The sequence below is a fragment of the Tubulanus polymorphus genome, chromosome 8 (assembly GCF_964204645.1).
Source record: "Tubulanus polymorphus chromosome 8, tnTubPoly1.2, whole genome shotgun sequence".
NCBI lineage: Eukaryota > Metazoa > Nemertea > Palaeonemertea > Tubulaniformes > Tubulanidae > Tubulanus > Tubulanus polymorphus.
This window is the reverse complement of record NC_134032.1, coordinates 15254121-15274814: the sequence shown is the minus strand read 5'-3', so window position 1 is coordinate 15274814 and position 20694 is coordinate 15254121. Positions and strand designations below refer to the sequence as shown.

General features: G+C 43.1%; 6 non-coding genes across 6 annotated transcripts; 2 read left to right on the top strand and 4 right to left on the bottom strand.

Moving 5' to 3' along the window:
• Positions 1-3336: 3336 nt before the first annotated feature.
• On the top strand, positions 3337-3410 carry Trnam-cau (transfer RNA methionine (anticodon CAU)). Its single transcript has one exon. It is a non-coding gene; the product is annotated as a tRNA-Met (tRNA).
• Positions 3411-7357: 3947 nt separating this feature from the next.
• On the top strand, positions 7358-7431 carry Trnam-cau (transfer RNA methionine (anticodon CAU)). The gene has a single exon. It is a non-coding gene; the product is annotated as a tRNA-Met (tRNA).
• Positions 7432-11152: 3721 nt separating this feature from the next.
• Positions 11153-11223, bottom strand: Trnag-gcc (transfer RNA glycine (anticodon GCC)). Its single transcript has one exon. It is a non-coding gene; the product is annotated as a tRNA-Gly (tRNA).
• Positions 11224-11476: 253 nt separating this feature from the next.
• Positions 11477-11547, bottom strand: Trnag-gcc (transfer RNA glycine (anticodon GCC)). Its single transcript has one exon. It is a non-coding gene; the product is annotated as a tRNA-Gly (tRNA).
• Positions 11548-14507: 2960 nt separating this feature from the next.
• LOC141910423 (U6atac minor spliceosomal RNA) lies at positions 14508-14618 on the bottom strand. The gene has a single exon (XR_012619894.1). It is a non-coding gene; the product is annotated as a U6atac minor spliceosomal RNA (small nuclear RNA).
• A 3433-nt stretch (positions 14619-18051) lies between these two features.
• Positions 18052-18244, bottom strand: LOC141910426 (U2 spliceosomal RNA). Its single transcript, XR_012619897.1, has one exon. It is a non-coding gene; the product is annotated as a U2 spliceosomal RNA (small nuclear RNA).
• Positions 18245-20694: the final 2450 nt, after the last annotated feature.

Sequence of the window (20694 nt, the reverse complement as noted above, 5' to 3'; positions counted from 1 at the left end):
TAGCTTATCACCCCACTGGTTCCGCGTATAATTAATTACTCCGGCTAATTAACTGCCTAATTAAACCTTCGCACGATTTTCCCTCTTTCGGTCCGTTTATCTTTTTTCAACAGTGGAAGACGTTATAGTCGTTAATCACGTGCGTTGTATATTTGAATATTCTGAAGATCGATGAAAAAGTGAATTAGCCGGTGATATTAGAACTATCGAACCGACAGACGACAAGAGACTCAACACCCAGTCCACTGCGGAACTGAGTCCACACAACTTCGTTACTGAGTCAAGAACTGTGGAACTGAGTCTCGAACTGTGGAACTGAGTCAAGAACTGTGGAACTGGGTCCGGAACTGTGGAACTGGGTCCTGAACTGTGGAACTGAGTGTAGAACTGTGGAACTGGGTCCGGAACTGTGGAACTGAGTCAAGAACTGTGGAACTGAGTCCAGAACCGTGGAACTGAGTCTAGAACTGTGGAACTGGATCCAGAACTGTGGAACTGGGTCCAGAACTGCAGAATTGAGTCCATAGCTGTGGAACTGAGTCTAAAGCTGTGGAACTGGGTCCAGAACTGTGGAACTGGTGCCAAAGTGGAACAAGTTGAATTGAACTGTGGAACCGGAGTTGTGAATAGTAAAGAAACGACTGTATGACATCCGATTAACACGAGTTTTCACTGGCAAGCGAGCATATCGTGAAATCGATTCAAACCGCGCGTTAACGGCTCACAGTATCATCACACAGTGCCCTAATCATTCCACACGAAAAAGCGTCCGTCACTTTTACACCAACACACCGACAAAGCGTCCGCCACCTTTACACCAACACACCGATGATATAGACATCATTAGGCGCTCAACGGAGGTCGTTTGGTTAATGGGCGAGGAATCTATCTTACACTCATCGTTTAACGGAAGGGGCAAAGTGCGCGCGCATGATTCATTATTCGTCTGTCATAAGAAACTAAACTCAAGGTCACGGGGTCACGGATCGATCTATAGCGAGAACCTGTCGGATATATTTCATCTCGATGTGATCTTCTCACTTATTTTATCGATTGATTCGCCGGGGTACCGGCACTCACCAGATGGCGCCACAAACACCGGCTATGAAAACGAAGGTTTATTCAGACAGCACAAATTCACTGGTCGCTCAATCAGAGAAATTCGGCGAGGTTTGTTTTCTTTTTCTCAAAAAATTAATTAAGAAAAACATCTCCCAAAAAATCGACCCCAGAGAAAAGTGAATAATAGACTTTTGAATATGATAGAGTAGAACTGAACGGGAACGCAAGGGGGTGGAAGGTGGCGTCCCCTATCGACTCTTTATAGTCATTAATTTCAACCATTCGTGTCGATTATTTGATTATTTGATGGATGAAGATTAGTCGCTGATCCTCCGGGAGACTAGAGAGAGATGGGGAGGGAGGAGAGGGGGAGACCCGACCAGATTCTTCAGACAAACGACCTCTCATCTCAATCATGCGTCGCTATATGTTACGGGTTGATCGCATAATCGATTTTTTTTTAATGCGTAATTATTTTCACACGTATACATACGCAAGCACACGCATGCCCACACGCGCACACACGCACAGACACGCACACAATACGAGTACTATTTTATCATGTATGAATATTTGGTGGCTGAGATTCATACTGAAAAATATTCCATACATTTTACATTGTCGCATTTTTGTACTTTTTTCCGTTACGGATGAAAATATTTCAGATCTCAAAATCGAATACAACACGTGCTTGTTTATCAGATATATCAGATATATCACAGACGAGCAGTAGAGAGTCCTTCACAAATTGAATTGACTCTTCATAGCCGCCGTTTCAGCAGGCTAGTTAGTGTTATAGATTATCGATAGTGAGCCGATAGTTGAAGTGCGCATAAAAACTGATTCAGCAGCGAAGGTTTATTAGTCGTCTGTTCGCCGTCAGCGGCCGCTGCCAGTATTCTATCGACTTAAGCTTGGTTTGGCAGATGCGCAGTCGGGTTTTAGTGAATGTTATGTTATCAGGGCTTGACAAGGATTTAAGTTGTTCATGCGGTTATGGCAAAAGTTTCGTTAGATTGTCTACGTCATGACGTCCAGTTGTCTACGTCATTGGGTCTGCTGGGTCTGCTGTACACGTCATAGTGGTCATCTACCCGCGCCATAGCGGTCAGTTGCATACGTCATAGAGGTCAGCTATATACGTCATAGTGGTCAGTTACTACGTCATAGAGGTTATTTGTATACGTCATAGTGGTCAGTTACTACGTCATAGTGGTTAGCTGTACGTCATAGAGGTCAGCTGCATACGTCATAGTGGTCATCCTGTATACGTCATAGTGGTCAGCGGTATACGTCATAGTGGTCAGCGGTCTACGTCATAGAGGTCGGATGTACATGTCATTTGCCCTAAATCTTCAGAGGTGTTTTCTTCGTCATAGAAGTCAGTCGTCTACGTCATTGAGCACACAAGCGAAGAAACTTGAAGGCAGAGAAGAAGATGGAGAGGAAAAATAAAGAATCTAAAATTGATTAGGTTGAATCGATCAGCAGCAGCAGCAGCCGACATACACCAAACAGAGACGTAAAGTGACAGAGATCCAGTTATAGATTAGTTAATCAATCAAACCACTCTAAACCCCCGACAGAATCAGCAGCAGCAGCAGCAGCAGCAGCAGCAGCAGCAGCAGCAGCAGCAGCAGCAGCAGCAGCAGCAGCAGCAGCAGCAGCAGCAGCAGCAGCAGCAGCAGCAGCAGCAGCAGCAGCAGCAGCAGCAGCAGCAGCAGCAGTAGTAGCAGCAGCAGTAACCGAACTAGAGAGAGGGAAGGAGGGAGACACTACCCTGATGGAAACTGAACCCGATAGTGATCGCGTCGAGACATTGAAAATAACGGTGATGTGAAGGAAGTTTATAAGCGGTAGAACGATATAAATCTTATCAAACCACGAGATGTTTTCACCGAGACGCTTTACGTGTTGTGACCAGCTGGAGGGGTACAGACGGACGACCAGGCTCGGGGGGCGGGGGGGGTGGAGAGATGTTTCGTAGTGCTTCATGTCGCCCCCTGCTGTGTGACCAAGTTTCACGGCCATGGCTTAGATTTAGGACCATTCTAAAGCTATCTTAGCACTGAAGCACATTCTTATCGGGGAACGTTGGCGTCAGGCGCCCACGCTGATTTCGAAAAGCACCTGTCAAAGCATACTACGACCATTATCATGTCATAAATTCATGTGACCGATAAAAGCAAAGATAAGATTTCATATATTGAAAGCACGGCTCAAAATCGCTTTGTGTCACCACGATCCGATTTGCTAGGCCCGGTGTCACCAGCCGCCTCGTTGGCGCAGTTGGTTAGCGCGTCAGTCTCATAATCTGAAGGTCGTGAGTTCGAGCCTCACACGGGGCAATTCAGCCCTCGGCGGTGAATATTTTTCGATATTTTGTCACTAAATATGATAGTATATTGTAGACATTAAATATTGAATTTAATAGATTTCATAATGAGCCCTAAGAAGATCCTTATGAGTCATATATTGAGTCGACCACGTCGAAACCACTGCCAAAATGAGATTGTCACCAAATGTAAAAAAAAAAAACGTTTCATCCACGGTTTCGGAGTTGCTCTGGCAGGTGAGGAATTGGACGGGTTTCGGAGCTGTCCATGAATAAGGCCTACTTTTAAGCATGTTTACCAATCAGTAAACACGTGACATGGCACGTAAGACTTAAAGACGTAAGACATAAACACGTAGACTTCACGTGTACTACATCAATGATATGCCAGTTTTCATTTGAGAAAACGCTTGAAACAACGTCTCTCAACAATGGCTGCGGTTGATAATATTTCTTCAACAATGGCCGTGGTTGACATTTTTCCGATAAACATCATGCGAAATGAGATTTGAAAAAAGCAGAAATAACTTGTTCTTGATTTAGATAAATGGATTTCAAATGATAATTGTCCCAATTACTTTTTCCGATTACAGTTTATCGGAGGCAATCACATGTTTAGTTTAATACACATATTCCTGAAGATGACTATTAGGATATAGTCGAAACGTTGAATAAACTACACTAGCTCAAGGAATACAGTATTCCTGAAGATGACTATTAGGATAAAGTCGAAACGTTGAATAAACTACACTAGCTCAAGGAATACAGTATTCCTGAAGATGACTATTTATAGGATATAGTCGAAACGTTGTATAAACTACACTTGCTCAAGGAATACAGTATTCCTGAAGCTGACTATTAGGATATAGTCGAAACGTTGAATAAACTACACTAGCTCAAGGAATACAGTATTCCTGAAGCTGACTATTAGGATATAGTCGAAACGTTGAATAAACTACACCTAGCTCAAGGAATACAGTATTCCTGAAGATGACTATTAGGATATAGTCGAAACGTTGAATAAACTACACTAGCTCAAGGAATACAGTATTCCTGAAGATGACTATTAGGATATAGTCGAAACGTTGAATAAACTACACTTGCTCAAGGAATACAGTATTCCTGAAGATGACTATTAGGATATAGTCGAAACGTTGAATAAACTACACTAGCTCAAGGAATACAGTATTCCTGAAGATGATTATTAGGATAAAGTCGAAACGTTGAATAAACTACACTAGCTCAAGGAATACAGTATTCCTGAAGATGATTATTAGGATATAGTCGAAACGTTGAATAAACTACACTAGCTCAAGGAATACAGTATTCCTGAAGATGACTATTAGGATAAAGTCGAAACGTTGAATAAACTACACTAGCTCAAGGAATGCAGTATTCCTGAAGATGACTATTAGGATAAAGTCGAAACGTTGAATAAACTACACTAGCTCAAGGAATACAGTATTCCTGAAGATGATTATTAGGATATAGTCGAAACGTTGAATAAACTACACTAGCTCAAGGAATACAGTATTCCTGAAGATGACTATTAGGATAAAGTCGAAACGTTGAATAAACTACACTAGCTCAAGGAATGCAGTATTCCTGAAGATGACTATTAGGATAAAGTCGAAACGTTGAATAAACTACACTAGCTCAAGGAATACAGTATTCCTGAAGATGACTATTAGGATATAGTCGAAACGTTGAATAAACTACACTAGCTCAAGGAATACAGTATTCCTGAAGATGACTATTAGGATAAAGTCGAAACGTTGAATAAACTACACTAGCTCAAGGAATGCAGTATTCCTGAAGATGACTATTAGGATAAAGTCGAAACGTTGAATAAACTACACTAGCTCAAGGAATACAGTATTCCTGAAGATGACTATTAGGATATAGTCGAAACGTTGAATAAACTACACTAGCTCAAGGAATACAGTATTCCTGAAGATGACTATTAGGATAAAGTCGAAACGTTGAATAAACTACACTAGCTCAAGGAATACAGTATTCCTGAAGATGACTATTAGGATAAAGTCGAAACGTTGAATAAACTACACTAGCTCAAGGAATACAGTATTCCTGAAGATGACTATTAGGATAAAGTCGAAACGTTGAATAAACTACACTAGCTCAAGGAATACAGTATTCCTGAAGATGACTATTAGGATAAAGTCGAAACGTTGAATAAACTACACTAGCTCAAGGAATACAGTATTCCTGAAGATGACTATTAGGATAAAGTCGAAACGTTGAATAAACTACACTAGCTCAAGGAATACAGTATTCCTGAAGATGACTATTAGGATAAAGTCGAAACGTTGAATAAACTACACTAGCTCAAGGAATACAGTATTCCTGAAGATGACTATTAGGATAAAGTCGAAACGTTGAATAAACTACACTAGCTCAAGGAATGCAGTATTCCTGAAGATGACTATTAGGATAAAGTCGAAACGTTGAATAAACTACACTAGCTCAAGGAATACAGTATTCCTGAAGATGACTATTAGGATATAGTCGAAACGTTGAATAAACTACACTAGCTCAAGGAATACAGTATTCCTGAAGATGACTATTAGGATAAAGTCGAAACGTTGAATAAACTACACTAGCTCAAGGAATGCAGTATTCCTGAAGATGACTATTAGGATAAAGTCGAAACGTTGAATAAACTACACTAGCTCAAGGAATACAGTATTCCTGAAGATGACTATTAGGATATAGTCGAAACGTTGAATAAACTACACTAGCTCGAGGAATACAGTATTCCTGAAGATGACTATTAGGATAAAGTCGAAACGTTGAATAAACTACACTAGCTCAAGGAATACAGTATTCCTGAAGATGACTATTAGGATAAAGTCGAAACGTTGAATAAACTACACTAGCTCAAGGAATACAGTATTCCTGAAGATGACTATTAGGATAAAGTCGAAACGTTGAATAAACTACACTAGCTCGAGGAAACATTTCAGAATCTGTTATTCTTATGGTTGAATTTAATCCTATTGTTACAACGTTGTTACAATGTTTTTTACACAGTTTATATCTGTCGCGTGGAGATGTGCAAATAGATTGAACTTCATAAGTTCGAAGAAGAAAATACATTTTATCAAACGGGAGATTAAACAAATAAAGCCTGTCTTTTATAAATAACTCTCAAAAGAAGCTTTCGTCAAGCGAGAGGAGATTTATTTCTGCTGAATATACTCGATAGAGACTGCTGCTGCTGCCGCTGCCGCCGCCGCCGCTGCTGTTGCTTTTCGCTTAGTCCGTTCTAAATTCATTCGTTTCTGACCGGAGCGGAAAAAAATAATTGTTTAAAAATTGGTCCGTTCCATCTTGAATCGAACCACTTAAACCCGTACTGCAACATCTGGGAAATCCGTTCCGGATTTAAGAAGATGGGTGGCTCCGAGTTATACCAAGTCGCCTCAGGGTACGATATTACAGAATCGCCACACCTGGGATGCCTCCGGCAAATCCTCTCAGTACGACACGCTCCGAACCTTAAGAGCTAACCGGCTCCCTGTCAATAAACCGAAAGTGTATTTTTGCGTTTGTTTAATGTGTGTAAAACCCAGTGGACCTAATAAAACACCGTGTTTACCTCAAGGTAATGCTGTTGACGACACAAAGCACGTATCGATTCTAATGATGCCGCGCTGGAGAGACTAGTGCGGGTCGTGCCGCCGCACTTTGTGGTAGCGGTCGATACAGCCACTTTATGTCAACATCAATGGACACTTCGTGCCCTTCGTCGGTAGCTTCCATACATTGTCACCAGGGGGCGCGCAAACTAGCGGAAATACTGACATTTAGATATATGTAAATACTTTGGAACTGAGTCCTTTTCAAAAATTGATAAGACTGACACCAAATCTCTTTGTTTCGGTCTCCAGACTTTATCAAATGGCGGTCACAACGACAAGGCCTAGCAATCGATCAGCCGCCTCGTTGGCGCAGTTGGTTAGCGCGTCAGTCTCATAATCTGAAGGTCGTGAGTTCGAGCCTCACACGGGGCAATTCAGCCCTCGGCGGTGGATGTTTTTAATTTTTTTCTTAGTTGTGGAACTTTGGGATTTTGGAACTTTGGAACTAGGAACTGCGGGACTGCGGGACTCGGAGCTGGGGGACTGGGAAAATGGGAACTATGGAACTAGAGAACTGTGGAACTGGGGTCTATTCAATTCTAACTGAAATGCAGGGAAAATGAAGACACTGGACACGAGTGAGTTCGAAACACTGTTTTTTGTGCCAGGGCCGGAGGAGCCCGGCCTATCATTTTTTGTCGATGATTTTTTTTTGAAAACGTGATCGACTATGAAGCAGCTTTGATGATCCATAAAATTCATGTACAAAAATACAAAAAAAATACTTCTGTTCCAATTGTTTAAATTCGTATTTATTTGGAGGGCTTTAATCTTAGCATATTAGTATCTGCTCTTGTCACGAGATGGCAGTGTACTCGTTCGGCTGAAAACCGTTATTTCAAACAGGTAATTAAATTTCTCGTGAACGGGATAATCGTTCTCCAGCGGCCCCGTCACGTGGTGTGTCGTCTGCGATATCGTTCTCCGGGGTGTGCACGGTGTATGACGCGATACGTGGTCCCACAAGGAGACATCGTAAACACCATTACGAACTGCACGTGGCAGAATTACATTTACACCGAGAAATATCTTGTTATCGAAAATATCAACTTCGTTCGAATTGTACACAGCCACCCCGGATATATACCGGGGTGGCTGTGTATGGGAGGGCGGTTTATCGGGGTTTGACTGTAGACATCTCCCAATCTAACAGTAAATGTAATCTATATTGCAAATCTGACTTCAGCGACAAATGATTAAGTTGTTGCCCGGTGACATGTAACAAGACGTTGTAACTAGGTAACCGCGATAGATAGAACACTGGCGCACGAAAACGCTGACAAGTAACATATTAATATTATCTGCAATAAATCTAATAAGTATCTGCAGGCGCAGTACCCCCCCCCCTCCGGGTTCGTGTCCACACCAAGTATATGGTTCATAACTACATCGAACATGCTATATCCCAGCTTCACCCTGGGGGTCAGCAGTAATGAGTATGAGGAATGGCAATGGAGGATCCGCTAAGTGGCGCTAGCGTCAGAAGTCATTATTCTACACATACAGAGTGCTACTGTGGCAATCGGAGGTCCGTTAGGTGGCGCTAGCGTCAGAAGTATGTCTTCTACACATACAATGTGCTACTGTGGCAATCGTGCATCCGCTAAGTGGCGCTGGTGTCAGAAGTATGTCTTCTACACATACAGAGTGCTACTGTGGCAATCGTGCATCCGCTAGGTGGCATTACCGTCAGAAATTGGTATTCTACACATACAGAGTATTACTGTGGCAATCGAGGATCTGATAGATGGACTTTTTAGGATCGGCTAGGTGGCGCAAGTGTGAAAAATCTAAATCACGTTTGTAAAACCACTACTGTAGCGTGAATTCTTGGTTTTACGGAGTTGCCAACAATCAGCAGCAGAACTAGATTACGACCAGTCTGGACAGCGAGCAGACGACAGCATCGCCTCCACTGATGCAATAATAATATAAGATGTATTTTCGGTCTGCTGTGTCATGTTGTTGTTCCCCCTGCAGACATTACTGTTATTCCTGAAATATCGATGTAAAAAACAAGACGATATTGTGCGGGTGCTTCGCGGGGGGGGGGGGGGTCGGCTTAAACAGTGATTGATCGTACTCGATATGAATATGACCCGTCGAGTATCGCTAGCAAACGATACTCCGTTCTTTCCCTCCCTCCCTCCCTCCCTCCCTCCCCCTCCCTCTCTCTCTGCTCGCCGTTGATTCTTTTCTGGGAATTTTCTGCGTCTATGGAAAAAGCGAATAACGTTGTTATCTCGGATTTGCACAAGTCGCTGTGTGTCGAAAATCGAAGATTGACAGTTGCGTGCGAGATAAGACATTTGACTAGAGACAGGGAGGAGGGGAGAGAGGGAGATGGTGTGTCTCATTTTTTTTGCGAAAGCTTTCTGACTCGCGTGAACCAGCGGTATTGAAAGTTCAGCAATCTGCAGCCTGGAGCCAACCCTTCAGATAATCTTCGACTTGGAGCCACTCCTTCAGATAATCTACGACTTGGAGCCACCCCTTCAGATAATCTAAGACTTGGAGCCATCCCTTCAGATAATCTACGACTTGGAGCCATCCCTTCAGATAATCTACGAAATGGAACCATCCATTCAGACAATCTACAACTTGGAACCACCCCTTCATAGACCCTTCAGATAATCTACAGTTTGGAGCCATCCCTACAGAAAACCTGCTGTTCCGAACGAGGACATTGTCTGGTTAAAATTAATAAATCTTATTGTAAATGGAGTTCGTAAAACGTGTACGTTATCGATCACGTGGGAATTACAACGTGTTCCGGTTCCGGTGATTGTGCAGTGAAAAACAAATTTTCTTTATTCAATGATTGGAGGACGCAGATGTTTCCGTGCGGAAATTAGCATTACCGAATTACCGAATACAGCGCGTAGCAAAACACCGATCGATAAAACGGGAAACACGGCGTAGCAAAAATATCAATAACTTTCAGTTCCAAGTATTCTGATCTCGAACTTTTGTAATCAGCTATTGCCGCAGTAACTGATGTCCTACAGCACATCAACGACACCTGGTGGATCCTCACTTGCCACAAGTGGATCCTCTATTGCCGCAGTAGTTTATGTCCTACTGCACACTAGCGACACCTGGTGGATCCTCACTTGCCACAAGTGGAATCCTCTATTGCCGCAGTAGTTGATGTCCTACCGCACCCTAGCGACACCTGGTGGATCCTCAATTGCCACAATTGGAATCATGTATTGCAGGGATAGCGAAACCACTTCCCTACTGTTAGGCGGAACCAATTTGACTAAGTTCTTTGTAACAAGCCTCTAAAAGCCGATAAACTCGCTCTCATGATCTCCGTCTAGCGAGGAACGACGATCAATCTTCAGACGACGGAAGATTGCGTAAATACCGCGCAATCAACGCAACAGCGAATTAAAGCAAAAAACGGACCGTTATCTTTATTACTGGAAGTTTCGAAGAGCACGACCAAGTAAGTGGTAACGGGAAGATCAATTCTGATGGCCGATGGAGAGAGAGAGAGAGGGGGGAAGAAACATTAACGACGACAAGGAAATGCAATCTCCGTGTGTCGGTAATGGCCCTTTACCGACTATCAAGCTTCATTTGTTTCTATTGAGAGATTTATTAACAGACTACACACACGACCCGTCCGAGCTCACGATACACCACAGTGCTCGTGATTGATCGCCGAAATAACTTGCGTTTTGACGTTTCCGAGTGGTCAATATATCGCGCTGCGAAGGTCAAAATCTCACCGGTCAGAAGAGAACGGATATAGTGACCTCAAAATGGTGGACAGATCGTAAACACTAGATGTCGTCTGCGACCTAACGTGATGCTGATGATAATCACTGCTTGAGAATCGTGTCGGTCTAGATATTATTAGAAATTGCAACCTGAATATCAAGAGAATTCTACAATAACCACGAAATTAAAAGTTTTACCGAAAATGTTTACTGAATTGAGACGATGACTATTCGAATATGGTCGAAAAAATGTACCACTAGTTCAAGGAAATATTGTCGGACTTCATTGTTCGGCATTATCGTCGAGTTATCTTAAAACTATCTCCAAACACCGGATACAGTGGCAATGTATTGAAGAAAAAAATTGCATCGGCCGGGAATCGAACCCGGGCCCCCCGCGTGGCAGGCGAGAATTCTACCACTGAACCACCGATGCTTGTTGACAGAATAGTTCAAGACTAGAAATGGGTTTCTGAAAGCTTAATAAACGTGCAGGTGTCTATGACATTGGTGATATATACGGGGATATATACTTAACCTTGCACAGTTTTCAAAACACATTTTATCAAGCTAAGCCTCATTTCCGATGGTGCAGACCAGTTACAAATGTATAATCTCACAGAAAAGACCCGATTCCTGATTCAAAATGCTTTAAACGAATAAAAAAATAAATTTCGAAAAAAAATTGCTGCATCGGCCGGGAATCGAACCCGGGCCCCCCGCGTGGCAGGCGAGAATTCTACCACTGAACCACCGATGCTTGTTGGCAAATGTTAAATCTAAAGTCTATAACTCTGGTCCTGGACAGTTGCAACCCACAGGTGTGTTTGACATTTATGATAAAAATCAGTCACAGTGTAAGAAACATGTGGTATTGTGGTATTGTTAACATTTGTCAAGAGATTCTATCAATTTGTACAAATTCATATCTCAAGAACGGACCTTATTCGGATTTCGGTTGAACACCAACCCCTCTCCACCCCCGGCCCCACCCCTCCCCCAGAAATGTCGGATCTCGCACCTAAATGAGTTAATTTTCTGGTCTGCTGGCAGTGTACAGAGAGTCTGGTGAGAGGACATCCTCCCGCGGCAGGGATTCGAACCTGATGTCATCGAGATTGCCACGGTACGAAACCCTGCCACACTAGACCGAGTGCGCAGCTACACGCTCAGCTTACAGATGATGTCATTATCAGCCAATCAGATAAACCGTTTTATTTTAGCCCGGGTTTTCCCTTCGCCCGGGTTTTACCTCAGCGATTATACAACGAGCAATCTGATTGGTGCCGCCAGTTTTCGTGCGGCAAAGCTGCGCATGTACCTGCGCACAACGGCAGCGGTTCGTGCCGTGTAGCAATCTCGATGCCATCAGGTTCGAATCCCTGCCGAAAGGGACGATGCGAGAGGTCGGAATGTTCAATAATCATCCGCGACACCGATCTGTAACGCGGGCACCGAATAACTCAGAATGACTTGATCTATCCGCAAAATTATCCGCAACTGATTCACGCAGACGGAGCATGATACTCGGGATGAGATGGAACGAGATAATCTCTGCTGTGAGCGAGGTCGAGGTTGTGTCTCCAGTCGAACGAGCGCTTGTAAAACCGCCGCAGACGAATGCGATTTATGCAGCAACACGAAAAGTACGAGTGCAATGGTTGTCGGTGCAATGAATTCTAATGACACGTGACACGTCGTTGCGCGCAGACTATCAATTTCTTGTTAACGAGAACGAGACTCCCAGATACACGTAACAACTACTGAGTCGATTTATTGTGCAATTTATAGGTCAAACTAACAAATACAATGTAGCCAGCCAACCAACATTAGGCACTAAGGTTCTTGATGAACCCAACTGTGGTACATCAGACACTGAGGTTCTTGATGAACCCCTTTAGTTCAGTCAGTCCCGGAAGTGGTTGTAACTACACTGATCTTCGTCAATCTACGATCCTAGTGAACCCAACTGTGGTACATCAGACGCTAAGGTTCTTGATGAACCCCTTTAGTTCACCCAGTCCCGGAAGTGGTTGTATCTACACTGATCTCCGTCAATCTACGATCCTAGTGAACCCAACTGTGGTACATCAGACACTAAGGTTCTTGATGAACCCCTTCAGTTCACCCAGTCCTGGAAGTGTTTGTCTCCACAGTGAACTCCGTCACTCTACAATCCTAGTGAACCCAACTGTGGTACATCAGACACTGAGGTTTTTGATGAACCCCTTCAGTTCACCCAGTCCCGGAAGTGGTTGTATCTACAGTGATCTCCGTCACTCTACGGTCCTAGTGAACCCAACTGTGGTACATCAGACACTGAGGTTCTTGATGAACCCCTTCAGTTCACCCAGTCCTAGTGTTTGTCTCCACCAGTGATCTCCGTCACTCTACGATCCTAGTGAACCCAACTGTGGTACATCAGACACTAAGGTTCTTGATGAACCCCTTCAGTTCACCCAGTCCTGGCAGTGGTTGTCTCCACAGTGATTTCCGTCACTCTACGATCCTAGTGAACCCAACTGTGGTATATCAGACACTGAGGTTCTTGGTGAATAAAAAGCTGAACCGATGCATTATGAAGACCGAAAAGCCAGCAAGAAAACCTAATCTACTTGTCAGCAAAACACTGACGCAAGCCCTTCTTATTATAGCCTGCTGTGATCCTCAGTCAGTTTCAGACACACGAATTACCACCACCAGATTATCCCTCAACTTTATATCCGGTTTTTTTTCCATTAGCCCCACCAGAAGGCAGCACAAACTAGAGAATCGACGCGCCAACGTCAGTTATAATGATATGTCGACACTTATTTTTTACTGGAACGATTCCGTCAACTTTTTTTGTTCGCTTTTTAGAATAAATATCGCCATTAACCGAACAGCGCTCTATGGCAATAAACAGCATGATACGTATAGATAGCTACTCTGCGTGATTGCATTAAGTCGTTGGTTCTCAATGCTACTAGAGCCGCCACCCAATTATCGGAGCAACCCGATAGTTAAAACGTTTATTGAATCGCGTTACGGTTTCCTGTCGAAGTTAATTATACCTGAATCGGATGTTTTTATGGCTGGATGTTGCGGATGATATTGTAAACATTGATTCGCGGTTCGACAGAGTTCGTTCAAATACACGCCTGCTATTGGGGGCGGCTCATCGGATAAAAACGATAATCTGTTAATCCTGTGTCTATAGAAAATACTATAGGACGCAGGATTAACAGATTATCGTTGTTACATTAAGTGAGAGAAAAGTTCATTCAGTTTTTATTGAAATTTAGAAGACATTGAACCAACTATCTACTAGCAACACCTGGTGGATCCTCACCTGCCATACGAGGAATCTTCGATTGCCACAGTTAGTAGCTGTGCCCGATATCCCACATTCCTACCTACGAATGTATCTTTCGTGATTCGAATTTTTCAAAATGAACAAAATGAACGTAGCTTTTTCCATTATATCGCAGCGCATTTCATATCGTTCGTCCTTGATTTAATTTCATCGTGACAGAAACTCAGACAACCGTAATTGATATCTGCAACAACATTCGACTGCCGCAGTTGCCTCCTTGTTCACGTATTACACGACGATACACTCTCGGCTTTTCGAGTGGAGAATTTGATCACTGGGACTCTGTCTCCGTCGCGCGCTGTTCATCGAACTGAATGAAGCAAAAACCGATCTCTGTCCAAATGAGCATGAGTTTCATCCCGTATAACACATGAGGAGCTTGTTCTAAAGTAGGAAATATGCTCATATGTAAAACGCAGAGTTTTTTTCTGTCCATGTCAAGGGGAGTGCTAACAGGCTCTCCTCACCGACCGAATTCACACTAGCGCCACCGTGTGGATATTCGATTGCCACAGTAAGCGAGGGTTAACTTTCTTAATTGAACGTTTAAATCTGACTTGACAATGGTGCCACCTAGCGGGTCCTCATTCGCCACAGTAAGCGAGGGTTTCCTAATTGAACGTTTAAGTCTGACTTAACAATGGTGCCACCTAGCGGGTCCTCAATTGCCACAGTAAGCGAGGGTTTCCTAATTAAATCTGACTTTACACTGGCGCTGCCACACTAGGTGCTAGTCTCTAAAGTGTATGAAACGTATGCGACTGACGTCACACTAGCGCCACCGAGCGGACATTCAATGTCACTCGACCCCGAACGAAAATCGACTCAACATCCGATATAACATCAGTTCTGTACTGATATTTAAAGGATTTAGCCTACAACTCTCCTCAAGTCGAATCGGCGAATAGTTAAGAAACTTCTTTACTTTGTCGATATTTTTACCGTATGTAATCGATAAAGTGAAGGTAAAGCAATCGATCCCTTTTTCTATGCCTGACTTACCACTACTGCAATTCAAGGACAATTCTATGATGGCGCTTTGTTGAGTTGTGTCTCCCGCGGGGCTTTCCACTTAACAATCGAAGAAGAAATGGCTATCATACATACATATATACATATATAGGTATGCGCGGGCAGACGTCAATTTGAGACTGATTCGTTCTCCCGCTAAATGTAAATTCATATTTGATGATTGCAAAAAGCTTTCATCGTTTGGCACTTTCAGTGTCGGCTGCTGCTGATTCAGTCTCAATTCGCCGTCTGCGCTCGCGAGCGAGCTCTCCCTCTCTCACATGTACATAGCTTCCGGCTATCATCAAAAACTTAAGCTTCAAATGCATTTATTCAATTTTATCACCGGCGCTGCTATATTCATTGCAGTGTGCGAGGGAGGATGAGGGACAGGGAGTGCGAGAGAGAGAGAGGGACAGGGGCATGGAGGGACAGGGAGAGAAAGGTTGAGACAGGGACAGAGACAGGGACAGAGAGGGACAGGGACAGGGAGAGGGACAGGGACAGAGAGGGACAGGAACAGGGACAGGGACAGAGACAGGGACAGAGAGGGACAGGGACAGGGAGAGAGACAGGAACAGGGACAGAGACAGGGACAGAGACCGGGCAAGGAGGAGAGAGGCATCACACCACTCAATCTGTCACAATTCATAAACCAACTTCCTATTCACAACCACTTCCTGTATAGCGATAACAATAATTGACTGCCGTGGTTTCTAACTTTGAACGCCGTCGCTATACGACGACGTATTGTGTAACGTTTATCAAACGATCCCTGGTAGCAGCGTTATTCACACATCACTGCTGCTGCCGCTGCTGCCGCTGCCGCCGCCGCTGCCGCTGCCGCCGCTGCTGCTGCTATCTGATATGTATTTCTATGATAATATTTGTCAGGGGAGAAATAACAATCTGCGTAACAAGAGTTAATCTGTCCCTCACAGTTTAAGGCACGTCAACGTCAATAGACAGCTCCCCCTCCACCTCCCCTCCCCCTCACCCCTCCCCTCCCCCTCACTCCCCTTCATGCCGGTGTTATAACAGTAATTCTGATTTGATTAAAGTATAGCTCCCTGTCACAGTGACGCGTTCTATTAAGTGCAGTCCATTAGTTTTAGGCACGTTTTTATTTTCCCACTGTGTTTAAAATGTTGCACGATTCTCGTATTATTTCGCATGAACTTGGATTTCACACGAACGTCCAACAATGTTTGACATGGATAATGTTGGATAATAACATGACGCCATGGAACATTGCGAAACTGAGTCCAGAACTGTGGAACTAAGTCCTGAACAGTGGAACTGAGTCCTGAACTGTGGAACTGAGTCCTGAACTGTGGAACTGGGTCCAGAACAGTGGAACTGAGTCCTGAACTGTGGAACTGAGTACAGAACTGTGGAACTGAGTCCTGAACTGTGGAACTGAGTCCAGAACGGTGTAACTGAGTCCCGAACAGTGGAACTGAGTCCAGAACAGTGGAACTGAGTCCTGAACTGTGGAACTGAGTCCAGAACTGTGTAACTGAGTCCTGAACTGTGGAACTGAGTCCTGAACTGTGGAACTGAGTCCTGAACAGTGGAACTGAGTCCTGAACTGTGGAACTGAGTCCAGAACTGTGTAACTGAGTCCTGAACTGTGGAACTGAGTCCTGAACTGTGGAACTGAGTCCTGAACTGTGGAACTGAGCCTAGAACTGTGGAACTGAGTCCAGAACTGTGGAACTGAGTCCTGAACTGTGGAACTGAGTCCTGAACTGTGGAACTGAGTACAGAACTGTGGAACTGAGTCCTGAACTGTGGAACTGAGTCCACAACTGTGGAACTGAGTCCAGAACTGTGGAACTGGGTCCGAAGTGAAACTGAGTCCAGAGCTATGGAACTGAATCCAAAACGGTGGCACATAGTCCAAAACTGGAACTTTAAGTCTATAACTGTGGAACTGGATCCAGACATGTGGAACAGGGTCCTAAAGTAGTGTGCTGGGTCCAGGATTGTGGAACTTGGTTTAGAATTGTGGAATTTTGAAACGGGGCCCTGCACTGTGGAACTGGGAGCTCAGTGGTACATTAGCGATGTGCGCCCAGTGTGCGCAGCTCCCGTGTGCGCCCGGTGTGCGCACTCTAATAGTGTTCGGTGAGAGTTATTAAATTCTGAACATACCACTGAGGTGTTTAATTACCGTCTCGGGGTTTACCGAACCTGGATATCAAGTCGTTGACGAGCACATGAGACGAGCCAATTAGAACCCGGTGATTATAACTGAAAATCCATCTCTCTCGAAATTCCAAGTGGTTTGAAAATCTGATGAGAAGGATCGGCAATGTCATCAGGTTTGAATCCCTGCCGAGAGAGGACCTGACAGAGTCTCACGATGTCATCAGGTTCCAGTCCCTGCCGAGGGAGGAACGTGGCAGAGTCTCACGATGTCATCAGGTTCAAATCCCTGCCGAGGGAGGAACGTGGCAGAGTCTCACGATGTCATCAGGTTCGAATCCCCGCCGAGGGAGGAACCTGACAGAGCCTCTTGATGTCATCAGGTTCCAATCCCTGCCGAGGGAGGAACCTGACAGAATCTCTCATGGGACGTGGCAGAATCTCTTTGATGTCATCAGTTTCGAACCCCAGCCGAGGTAGGGCTGGAGGGTATTTGTTTACAATGTCTGCTGTTTTTATTTTGCAAGTTCAAAACGGTTCAATGTATCTAGCCTGAGATTCAGTTGTGCGTAGGGGGACGCGTGCAAACAAACCTTCATTAAGCTTATTTCAAAACGGATAGATACTGCCGTTTAGACTGTATGGGCAGACAGATGCTGATGCTGATGACAAATTCTTTATGCGATCTGCTATGCTATGATAGCATGAAGAGGACGATTTTTATTCCATTTCTTTCATTTTTCCTATTGGGAGTGAGCCGATCCTGGAGGTACTGCCATACCAGGCCAACTCGTGGCGAAGGCGGAGCAAGCCCCTGACTCTTCACCTAGTGCCAAAAATCAGTTTAATATCGAAGCTCCCCGATGGGGAGCGTATCAGATATTAAGCTGATAAGAACAGATACTACACTTTGATCTTAGCCAATAGGCCGAGAAGCGATACCGTTCAAACTTCGCGATTTCTTATATACGAAAACCCGATCTCTGTGGGGCTAGGTGCCGACTTTAACGCATAAAAACTGACATTAAATATCTTTATCCTCGGTGTTTAATTTCGTAGAAATATTCGTCTTAAAGAGCAAAAAATTCCCTGAAATATTTGAGGTATTTTTACTGCTTTCGAAATCAGCGAATGTATTTAAAATAATGGTTTTTAATCATTTCGTCTAAATTCTCTAAACGACAAATGCATAATTTGGCATGGATTCAAATATTGCATTGTGTTCGAGCTATTCATAAATTCGTTATGAATGAATACAATAATCGATCGATTGAGGCCAAACGATCACAAAGTGCGCTTTACACAGAGCGCCGCGGCAGGCGAGAGCTATTACAATGTGTGGTGTACACACACAGTGTAACACAATGTAACTAGTTTCTCGTCGCTGTCCGTCAGATCAGCTGCTGTCTCACAGCAACCCCAATGATTGTCAATTACTATAAGGCTATAAATTCTTATTTTTTCGGGAATAGCAATTGGAATGGCATTCTGCGGTGTCGGTAGTCGATGAATGCACGATTCTATCTAATCTTGAAAAAATGAAAGAATGTAACTTAATAAACCATTTTACAGTTGCTAGCCGCCATTTTGTTAGGGTACTTTTGTCCCGTATTGTTGGGTCATTTTTTTCTCTTTTTTAAAAACTATCCGTGATGTGTATTGTATCATATTTCATCTGTCCATGGATGGATTTTGACAACTTCAGCAACATTCAAACCGCGTGAATCTCTAGTTTTCAGTTATGTTAAAATCATTTCTCAAATTTACAACAATGCGACATGAGAGCGATATAAAAATCGGTGGTCAGTTTTTGCCGTGCGCATAGAAATCCAGGGTACTGAACTTTGAAGTTCGTTATTTTCAGAAATAATTTTCTAAAAAATCCAAACATTTCAAGCACTGTGCTCATAAACGCCCCCTTTCAGGTGAACTTTGAAATTTTAAGATATCTTGCCTAGTTTTTTTCCTATGGCTCTTTAACTGCAGCGCGTGTATTGTCATTCCGAGATTTGGCGCTTTTTTTCTTTGCGTGTATTTCAGTATATGGGTGTTATTTCTTCATTTTCACTACTCTTGTCTCTACGGAAAATGGTTTTAATTGTTGGTACGAGTATCAGGTTTAAATATTACGGCATTAATACTGTATATCGTTCTCCGGCGCTAGTTCGTAATGGCTGTAATGGTAACCGCTTTTATGGCAGGCAGAGGCTTACGTACATGCACCCAAGAAAACCCAAAATATCACTCTTTTGTTGTAAATGCAATCCACACACTTCTTGCGTTTTTGTGATGGTAGATGTCACTTTTTACTTTTTATCACCGGCGTCTGACATTCGAACTTGATACTTGATATTTCACCACCAAAACAAGAAAACGTTTTCCTATATTTTCTTCCCAATCTAATCAATCTTGAGTGTACTTAATAGAAAGTATTTATAGAAAGTAGCTGAATATTTGCCCCACCCCATTTGTTCAGCTTTTTGACCACTTCTCCATCCATCTAAATTCAGTAGATTTTTATGTAAATTAATTGATAGACTACTGATTTAAATGGTCATCATACTCGATTTTGAGTGCTATATTTCTTTTTCTTCTTCCATCTCAATATAGGCCCATATATTCTCTTCCCGCGCGCAACTTCGAATGCGTGATCAAAATGCCGCTCAGTCTCGCTGCTCAAACTGGTCAGAAAAATCCCTTAAACCCCAACATCTCTAATGTCTCCGATCTATTATATTGCATAAACGACGTGATATTTAAACCTGATACTCGTACCAACAATTAAAACCATTTTCCGTAGAGACAAGTGTAGTGAAAATGAAGAAATAACACCCATATACTGAAATACACGCAAAGAAAACAGCGCCAAATCTCGGAATGACAATACACGCGCTGCAGTTAAAGAGCCATAGGAAAAAAACTAGGCAAGATATCTTAAAATTTTAAAGTTCACCTAAAAGGGGGCATTTATGCGCACAGTGCTTGAAATGTTTGGATTTTTTAGAAAATTATTTCTGAAAATAACGAACTTCAAAGTTCAGTACCCTGGATTTCTATGCGCACGGCAAAAACTGACCACCGATTTTTATATCGCTCTCATGTCGCATTGTTGTAAATTTGAGAAATGATTTTAACATAACTGAAAACTAGAGATTCACGCAGTTTGAATGTTGCTGAAGTTGTCAAAATCCATCCATGGACAGATGAAATATGATACAATACACATCACGGATAGTTTTTAAAAAAGAGAAAAAAATGACCCAACAATACGGGACAAAAGTACCCTAACAAAATGGCGGCTAGCAACTGTAAAATGGTTTATTATATCGAAAAGTCTTGTCAACTTGTCGACATTTTAAGAAACAACTTGTCGACATCGAAATAGATTGA